The sequence below is a fragment of the Elephantulus edwardii genome, unplaced genomic scaffold, assembly GCF_000299155.1.
Source record: "Elephantulus edwardii isolate Elephantulus edwardi_28Jun2011 unplaced genomic scaffold, EleEdw1.0 scaffold00012, whole genome shotgun sequence".
NCBI classification, from domain to species: Eukaryota; Metazoa; Chordata; class Mammalia; order Macroscelidea; family Macroscelididae; genus Elephantulus; species Elephantulus edwardii.
The window spans coordinates 25,249,021-25,259,214 of record NW_006399762.1 but is presented as its reverse complement, the minus strand read 5'-3'; the positions used below and the strand labels follow the sequence as shown (position 1 = coordinate 25,259,214).

At 42.9% G+C, this 10,194-nt stretch overlaps 1 pseudogene; it reads left to right on the top strand.

The window, feature by feature from the left end:
* Positions 1-8,863: 8,863 nt before the first annotated feature.
* LOC102873841 lies at positions 8,864-9,674 on the top strand (annotated as a pseudogene).
* The last annotated feature ends 520 nt before the right edge of the window (positions 9,675-10,194 follow it).

The window sequence follows — 10,194 nt, the reverse complement described above, 5'->3', positions numbered from 1 at the left end:
AGCATCCTTGATTATAGCAACTCGAAGTTTGAATTTGTTCTTCAGTCCCTTGAGCTTAAGAAATGCTGAATGAGTTCGGCCCTTTGATTTTCTGACTCTAGCTCCTTGCGCATTTCGTTGTAATATTTTGCTTTATCATCCTGTGCTGCCTTTTGGAATCTTCTGTTCAGCTCATTAGTATCTTGAATTCTTCCTTGTGCTTTGGCTTCTCTACACTTCAGTGCAATCTTCAGTTTCTTCTGACATCCATTTTGGTCTTTTCATTAGAATTAAAAATAATTTTAAAATAATTTTTTTTAATAAAAAGACGTGATAGCTCAAATACATAAGACACTAGAGTGGAAAACTTTATCTAACAATGGTAGTATATTTGTGTGTGCTTATCCAACTACTGTTGTTGTTATGTGCCATCAAGTCTCCTGCAACTCATAGTGACTCTATGCACAACAGCTCTGAAGCATGCCCTATCCTGAACCGGTCTCACTGACTCCAGCACACCTACAACTATAACCCCAGTTACTGTACCAATCCATTTCATCTGAAGTCTTCCTTTCCTGTGGTTTAACTCCACTCTTCCAAGCATGAAGTCCTTTTCTAAGGATTGGATGGTTCCTCTTGGCTATGTGCCCAAAGTATGTGAGATGGGCTGTCAAAATCTTGGCCTCTAAGTAACAACTTTGTTTCACTCTCTCTAAGACAGGACTGGTTGTTTTCTTGGTGGCCCATTGGATGTTCAAGACTCTTCTCCAGTACCACAACTCAAAGGCATCAATTCTTCTTCTGTCATCCTTAGTCGTTGTCTAGCTCTCTGATGCATAGCAAGTAATTGTAAAGATCATGGCCTTGATAAGGTGTACTTTAGTCTCAAGACTGACATCATTGCTTCTCAGTACTCTACAGAGGTCCCTGACCAGAAATTTTCCCAGTGCAAATTATGGATTGTATTCTCATGGCAATTAATTGAAAATGATCCATCAAAGATGCACTTGCTGCAGAAGGTCAAGGACTACAAACTTAAATATGGATTGAAGCTCAACATAAAAAAAAATCTCAAAGATTCTCACCAGTGCGCCGATTGGCAGCATCATGAAAGATGGTGAAGAGATTGATATTGTTGATAGCTTCACTTTGCTTGGCTCCACAATCAACTCTCTTGGTACCAACAGCTAGGAAACTAAAAGATGAATTGCACTGGGAAATTATGCTGTCAGAGATTGCTCCAAAGTACTAAACAGCAACTATGTCAGTCTGGAGACTAGGATGCGCCTGATCCAGGCCATGATATTTGCAATCATTTGCTATGCATGAGAAAGCTGAACAATGACTAGGGATGGCAGAAGGATAATTGATGCCTTTGAGCTGTGGTGCTGGAGAAAAATATTGTATATACCATGGACTGCTAGGAGAACAAACAAGTTCATCCTGGAGAGGGTGAAGCCAGGCTCCTCCTTGGAGGCAAGGATTCTGAAGCTTCATCTGACATACTTTGGACATCTTGCAAGGTGGGATCAGTCCTTGGTAAGGGAAGTCATACTTGGGAGGGTGGAGGGACAGTGTAGGACAGGAAGACCCTCTATGAGGTTGACTGATGCAGTGACTGGGATAATGTGGATATGTGTGTTGGAGACAATAATATTGGCATGGATAGAGCAGGGTTTAGGGCTGTTGTACATAGGGTCACTATGAGTCACAGGTGATTCAATGGCACATAACAACAACACAAAGAACAAGTTCATTATTTATTTCCAACTTTATCAGATTGGCAAATTTCATTTAGGGATTATATTGGGGTTATTGATAATCATTTTCCCAAACTAATTATGGGTTTTTTTTTAAAGGTCACTTCTTCGTGTATGGGTCCAATACAGAAGAGTATTCCTATAAATAGTACTATAAGTAGTACTGCTATTTTTTTTTTCAGATGGCTCTTCTAATAGTAAAGCCACATACTGGGGCTCTAATATATGACAGGAACAAACCATGTACACTTCTCCTCAACAGGCTCAACTACATGCACTTTGACATTATTCAGGGATATCACAGATGTTCCTACTAATATAGTTGCAGATTCTTAGACATGTGGTTAAGCACTAAAAAATATCAGCTGTTTAAAAAATTAAATTGGTAGAGAATTACTATATATGAATTCTTTTTGAAAATACAAAATTTGTTGCAGCACAGGATATCTCTGCCCAGCAGCAACAGGCCAGAGACAGTCCAGCTTAGATAGAGCGAACCTCCCCCCACCCCACCCCAGCTCTTGCTTCTGGGCCTCAGACACCAAGGGGTTATAGAAGTCCTGGATTATGGAGTTGGTAGTTCAGCCGGTGGGGATGAAGACCAGCACAACCGAGACATTGAAGATGACCCTGGAGGTGAGCACCCGAAAAGTCTTGACGTGCTTGTCTTCCACTCACATGGTACACTTGGCCCTCAAAATGTAGAGTCGTATCCACTTCCTAAACAACATGCACCTGGAAACTCTATGAACTTTGATAAGTGATGATAGTTATAGAAAGGCTTCTGGCCTTTTGTTCATAGGGTCCCTATGAGTCGTGCTCGACTCGGTGGCAATCAACAACAACAACAACATTAAACAAAGAAATACTGTTAATACTAGTAAACAATGACAGGGAATATGCTTGTATTTCCACAGGTAAAGAAAACGAATAATCCTTTTGGATTCCCTCCTGGAGAGTCAGAAAGGCCTTTGAAAATAGACCTCCCATCGGGAAAAGAATTGCATTGGGAAAATCTGCTTTCAGGGATCTCTACAGAGAGCTAAAGAGCAACAATGTCAATCTGGAAACTAAGGTGTGCCTGATCTAGACCATGGTCCTTGCAATTACTTGCTATGTATCAGAGAGCTGGACAACGACTAAGGATGCCAGAAGAATCAATTGATGCCTTTGAGTTGTGATACTGGAGAAGGGTACTGAACATTTCATGAACTGTCAAGAGGTGTCCAGGAGAGAGTGAAACCAAGTTGTTCCTTTGAGGCAAGGATTTTGAAAGTCCATCTCACATATATTAGACATATTGACCAAAGAGACTGGTCCTTGGAGAAGGGCATTATGCTTGGAAAGGTGGAGGGACAGCACAGGAGAGAAAGACCTTGGATGAGATGGATTGACACAGTGACTGGGGGAATGGAGACAAATGTGTCAGAGACAGTGAGATTAGCTCATGATAGGCCAGAGTTCCAAGCTATTGTGCATAGCACCAGTGTGAGTCACAAGTAAGTCAACAGCACATAACAACAGTGTTCCCTTGGTCTTTTCACACAACAGCTTCTTGGTCTAGATAGAAGTTTTAAAAGAGCACAAGTGCTCTGGGATTCCCGTTCAACATCCACCTGATATTGATGATGATGACCCTAATGCCACTGGCTTTTCTAAATGCAGCTTGTAATTTTGGTATTTCTCTATGAATGTATTGGGTAATTTTCAGCAAGATTTTGCTTTTGTCTGATATCAATGATATTGTTTGAGTATTTCTACACTCTGCTGGATCACATATTTGTGGAATGGGAATCAATGTGGATCTCTTCCAGTAAGTTGCCAGGTAGTTGTCCTCCAGATTTTCTGGCACAACCTGGTGAGTGTGTCCAGGATGCATTTGTATATTGAAATATGTCAACTGGTATTCTGTCAATTTCAGGGACCTTCACTTTTGCCAAATCCTCCAAAGCCTCTAGAACTTCCTCCTTCATCACCATTGACTCTTGGTCATATGTTATTTCATGAAATTCTTTGTCAGCCAATTCTTTTTGGTACAGGTACTCTGTGTACTCTTACCATGTTGCTTTTTAAATATTTAATACAGTTTTATTAAAATTTGCTTGCAAAGTACATATACATTGTGTTTCACACTAGCCTTCATTCATATTGTGTTTCCTACAATCATTTCTCATATTTTATAAAATTAATCAACACTGAACTATGCCCACCATTGCCTTGTTTTTCCAGATCCCCGCTGGATATTTCCCATTTCCTTTACCCTCCCTTCTACTCATCAAATCGTGTGATACTATGATAATCCTCTTCACCATTCTCACCCCTTTGGACCCTCCCCCACTTTAGATCCTCATACACATTATACTAGTTTTCTTTCTATTTTTATAATAATGATCTTCTATAGTATTTGTCCTTATGAGACTTAATTCATTCAGCATAATGCTCTGCAGTCCCTCCCAAGTTATGCAGTAATTTTCAAAATCATTGCTCCTGAGTGCTGTGTAGTATTCCATTATGTGAATGTACCACAATTTTTTAATCCATTCAAATGTGGTTGTACATTTGAGTTGTTTCCATGTTCTTGTGATGGTGAATAATGCAGCTATGAATATTGGTGTACAAATCTCCATTTTGTCTCAGTTCTAATTTTCTCTGTATATTCCCAGCAGTGGAATAGTTGGACCATGTGGAATGTCTATGTTCAGCATTTTGAGGAAATGTCAACTACCTTCCAGAGTGTTGTACCATTTTACAATCCCTACAATAGTGTATTAGAGTTCCTACCTCTTGAAATTCTTTCCAACATTTATTACTTACTGTCCCGTTAAACTTTACCACTGCAACAGGGGTGAGATGGTATCTCCTTGTGGTTTTGAGTTGCATTTCTCTTATTTCCAATGATTTTTTCCTGTGTCTGTTGGCCAAACAAATGTCTTCTGTGAAAAGTCTTTTCATGTCTTTTCTCCATCCTGCAATTGAGTTATCAGTCTTTATCTTGTGGATTCACTGTAGGGTTCTGTAAACCTTTGTTATGAAACCCTTGTCTGAGATGGCATCGCCAAATGTTTTCCCCTCAGTCTGTAGGTTTTCTTTTCACCCTGCTGGAAAAAGTTTTTGATGCATATAGGGATTTAATTTTTAGAAGGTTCCTTTCATCAATTTTCTCTTTTCCTGGCTGTATATTTCTGCCTGTATTTGTTAGCCTTTTTGTACTATGGGTTAGGACTTCTAAGCTTGGCCCCACTTTGTCTTTTATGATCTTTATGGTTTGGGTCTTTACCTCTAGGTCTTTTATCTTTTTTTTAATGCTTCCTGGATCGTTCAATATTTTGCCCACATCATCTTTAAGTATTGCAACTCTCAGCTTGAATTTGTTCTTCAGTTCCTTCAGCTATAAAAATGCCAAGTGAGTTAGTCCCTTTTGATTTTCTGACTCCAGCTCTTTGCACATTTTATTGTATCACTTGCTTTGTCTTCTTGAGCTGCCCTTTGAAAGCTTCTGTTCAACTTCTCAAAATTCCTGATTCCTTCCCTTTGTCTTGTATTCCTTCCCTTTGCTCAGTTTTCTAGTGTAATATTCAGTTGTTCTGACATCCATGCTAGTGGTTTAAAATTAAGAGGACAGTGTGTTGGGCTTGTATTCCCTCTCCATACCTATTCAATCTGTAAATTATTTGAGAAACTAGACCCTAGGAAGAAGAATATGGCATCAAGATAGGTGGAAAACTCTTCCATAACCTGCATTATGCAGATGATACAACCTTGCTGGCCAAAAGTGAGGAGGACTTAAAGCACTTGTTACAGAGATCGAAGAATACAGCTTTAACTAAGGATTGCATCTCAATGTCAAGAAAACAAAAATTCTTACCACTGGACTTGTAGGTGACCCCATTACATATGGAGAAAATATTGAAATTGTGAACAACTTCATCTTACTTTAATCCACAATCAATACCTTTGGTATCAGGAGTCAGGAATTCAGAAGATATGTTGCATTGGGAAAATCTGCAGTCATGGACCTCTCCAAATTATTGAAGGGCAATGGTATCAGTTTGTGGACTAAAGTGTGTCTGATTCAAGCTATTGTCTTTTCCATCACTTACTATGCAGATGTGAGCTGGACAATGAATAAGGATGACAGAGAAAACTGAAGCCTTTGAACTGTGGTGTTGGAGAATACTGAACATCCCATGGGTTGCCAAAAGAACACAAATACGTCTTGGAGAAAGTGCAGCCAGAGTGTTCTTTGGAGGTAGAGATTATAAAGCCTTGCCTCACATACTTCTGAAATGTTGCTAGGACAGATTATTCTGTGGAGAGGGACATCATGCTTGGATTGACACAGTGACTGCCGAAAAGGGATCTATTGTGTCAGGAAGTGTGAGGATGGCACAGGATAGTACAGAGTTCAAATTTGTTGTTCATAGGATCCCTGTGGATCACATTCTACTTGAGGGCATCTAACAACAACCACAATTGTTTTGTTAACGTATTTTGTTCAAACATGTTTTTCTTGACTTCTCTGTCAACGTTTCCTTTTAGCTATTTGGAAATATTTAAAACTGTTGTCTTCAAATGCAAAAATTTTGCACATGCTCATATTACAAGAAAAAGCTAAAAAACGGTGATTTTTGAGCATTTCTTCATGTGTCTGTTGGTCACCTGAATGTTTTCCTCTGTGAAAAGTCTTGCCATGTCTTTTGTCCATTTTGTAATTGGGTTATTAGTCTTTGTCTTCAGGAGGCCTAGGAGTATTCTTTAAACTTTTGTTAAGACGCCCTTGCCCAAAATAGTATTTGTTGCTGACCGAGGCTAAAGTATTTTCACAATTATTAATAATGAAACAGACAACCAAGAATGAGATAGAACAGAGAGCATAAAAAACAGGGGGTCAACAGTTCCATGACTGAAGCATCTGAAGCCATGCCTCTGTGTATTTATTGAGAATCATCAGGAAGGTAATCAAAGGAAAATCACAAGGGAGTAGAAAACAAAAACAAGGGATCATGGGGAATTCTTTTGCAGAGAAGGCCAAATTCTTCTCTATTGTTTACCTTAAGCTTATCTTAGGAGGGAGGAATTCAGTAAATTCAAACTAAGAATAATGTTGACTCTTAAGGAGTGCCTTAGGGTGAATTCTAGGTTGTATTAAGCCTCCCTCATATCAAAGGTATTTGACTGTGTAGATCATAACAAACTGTGGCTGACTCTGAGAAGAATGGGAATCCCAGAACACTTGATCATTCTAATGCGAAACTTATACTTGGACCAGGAGGCAGTCGTCAGAACAGAGCAAGGGAACACTGCATGGTTCAAAATTGGGAAGGGCGTACGCCAGGGATGCATCCTATCTCCATACCTCTTCAACCTATATGCAGAACAGATTATCCGGGAGGCTGGGCTCTATGAGGAGAAATGTGGGGTCAGGATTGGTGGACGATTTATCAACAATCTGCATTATGCGGATGACACAACCCTGCTTGCTGAAACTGAGGAGGACCTGAAGCACCTGCTGCAGAGTGTCAAGGACTGCAGCCTGCAATATGGATTGAGGTTCAATGTCAAAAAGACAAAGATTCTCACCACTGGACTAATTGGCAGCATCAGGATGGATGGTGAAGAGATTGAGATTGTACACAGCTTTAGTTTGCTTGGCTCCATAGTCAACAGTCTTGGCACCAGCAGCCAGGAAATTAAAAGGCGCATTGCCATGCGAAAGTATGCTGTTAGGGACCTCTCCAAAGTGCTGAAGAGCAGTGGTGTATCTCTGGAGACTAAGGTGCATCTGATACAGGCCATGGTCTTCGCAACACCTGTTATGCATCAGAGAGTTGGACAATGACCAAGGAGGATAGAAGGAGAACTGATGCCTTTGAGCTGTGGTGCTGGAGAAGAGTACTGAGAATACCATGGAGTGCTAGGAAAACAAATAGATTTGTCCTGGAGAGGGTTTAACTGGGTGGCTCCTTGGAGGCAAGGATTCTGAGGCTCCGTCTAACTTACTTTGGACATGTTGTGAGGAGAGACTGGTCCTTGGAGAGGGACATCATGCTTGGGAGGGTGGAGGGACGGCGCAGGAGAGGAAGGCCTTCTATGAGGTGGATTGATTCAGTGACTGGGATAATTGGGATGGGAGTGTCAGAGACAGTGCGATTGGCACAGGACAGAGCGGAGTTTAGGTCGCTATGAGTTGCAGGCGACTCGACGGCACATAACAACAACATATCCTGATATAGCATTTGGTTTATTATTAATATTAAATTTGATATTTGGCTTCCCACATTTCCCCTCCTTTGTTTAAATCATAATTTTGTGGTCTTCAAGAAGAGCATGATTTCTTCAGGATTCATTCTTGCTTGGTTTTTGTTCTCTTCATCCTTTTTATATAATCAAACAAATATAACTAATCAAGGAAAATAAGTTCATAAAAATACTTCCAAAACTCTCTGTATGATCAGAAGGATGCTGGTTGGATATTCCTTGAGAGTCTATGTTTTTATTGTCATATAGCCACATTCCCTGAGGGTAGGCTTCCGTTGTCATATTGCCATGTTGTTGTTGTTGTTAAGTGCCATCAAGTTGCAGGCGACTCATTGCAGGCTTGGGTGCCTTTCATCCTCTCTCCAGGTTCATAGGGTTTCGGGAGGCAAGCTGTTATGGAAGTGGATGCCACTCCTCCTTCCATGCTTGTTGTACAACAACACAACATATTGCCATAGTCCTCGTCAGAACCAGTTCTGGGCAAAGGCGTCCACGGCGGCGTGGACGACGACGTTCTTCAGTCTTGGAGGTGGCCTCGGCGGCACAAGTCGAGCTTTGCGGAAGGTTCGGCAGTAAGTGGCGGCCCTCCGGAGGCCGCGGCGCCATGGGGGCGCAGTAGAAGGGTTCCGGGCGGCCAGGCGAGGGGTGGCCGTCACCCGGCCCGCGGCGACCTTCGGCGGGTCCCGGACGTGGGCAAGCTCCGGGGCGGGGGTCGTCAGCCAGCAGATTTTTTACGGGGTTGCCGCAGGCCCGGACCCGTCGCGAGGAGGATGCCGCTGCCGGGCCGCTTGACGACGACGCTTCCGCGGGGGCCCCGCCCGAGGAGGACGCGGCGGCAGCGGCAAGGCCGCGGGAGGCCGCGGGCAATGGAGAAGCGGAAGGAGGAGGGCGAGGCCCGAGCACTGGTTCTCCAAGTGGGAGCGGCAGTGGCTGGCCGAGGCCGAGCAGGACGAGCCCCCCACGCCCACCCCCGAGCTGCAAGAGGAGGCGGCGGCCGCCGCGCAGCCCGAGCACAAGCAGCGGAAGCAGTGGCACCACTTCCAGAACTCGGCCACCGCCGTGGCCCAGCTTTACAAAGACCGAGTGTGTCAGCAGCCGGGACTTTCCCTCTGGGTCCCCTTCCAAAACCCAGCCACCGCGGTCACCAACCTCTACAAAGAAAGTGTGGGTACCCATCAGCAAAGTTTTGATATTGGAATTCAGATTGGCTATCAGCGGCGCAATAAGAATGTGTTGGCTTGGGTTAAAAAAAGCAGAACTATAGATAGAGAAGATTTGATCAGCTTCCTGTGTGGGAAAGTTCCTCCACCACGGAACTCTCGAGCTCCCCTGAGACTGACTGTAGTGTCCCCTAACCGAGCTACTTCAACGGAAACTAGCTCATCTGTAGAGACTGATTTGCAACCCTTCCGGGAAGCCATAGCTCTGCATGGTCTTAGTGGTGCAATGGCTAGTATAAGCGTGCCTTCGAGTATCCCAAGCTCTCCAACACATGTAAGCAGTGGATCGAATGCTAGTCGAAGGACAAATGGACTCCATAATGTCGATTTGAACACTTTCATATCAGAAGAAATGGCACTCCACTTGGACAATGGTGGAACTAGAAAGCGTACCTCAGCCCAGTGTGGCAATGTTATTACAGACTCACCAACCCATAAACGCAACAGAATGATCTGAACTGCAAACATGTTCACATCCACCACGCTGCTTGAAAGCCACTCGATCCTCAACATATACTATGATTGCAAAGCAAACATGAGGCCATCTCCCCTTGTTCACTGTTTAAAGACAAGTGAATTATAAAGTGGTTGCCATAAAAGGAAGATCTAGGTATTTGCGGTAGATGCCTCTTGTAACTATGGTTTTCTTAAAACTATAATCCTAGCAGAGGACATCAGATATTGTGTAGTCGTTAGCAAGATCATCATGTTGTTGTTGTTGTTATGTGCCGTCGAGTCACTTGCGACTCATAGCGACCCTATGTACAACAGCCCTAAACTCTTCTCTGTCCTGTGCCAATCGCGCTGTCTCCGACACTCCCATCCCAATTATCCCAGTCACTGAATCAATCCAACTCATAGAGGGCCTTCCTCTCCTGTGGTGTCCCTCCACCCTCCCAAGCATGATGTCCCTCTCTAAGGACCTGTCTCTCCTCACAACATGTCCAAAGTATGTTAGACGGAGCTTCAGAATCCTT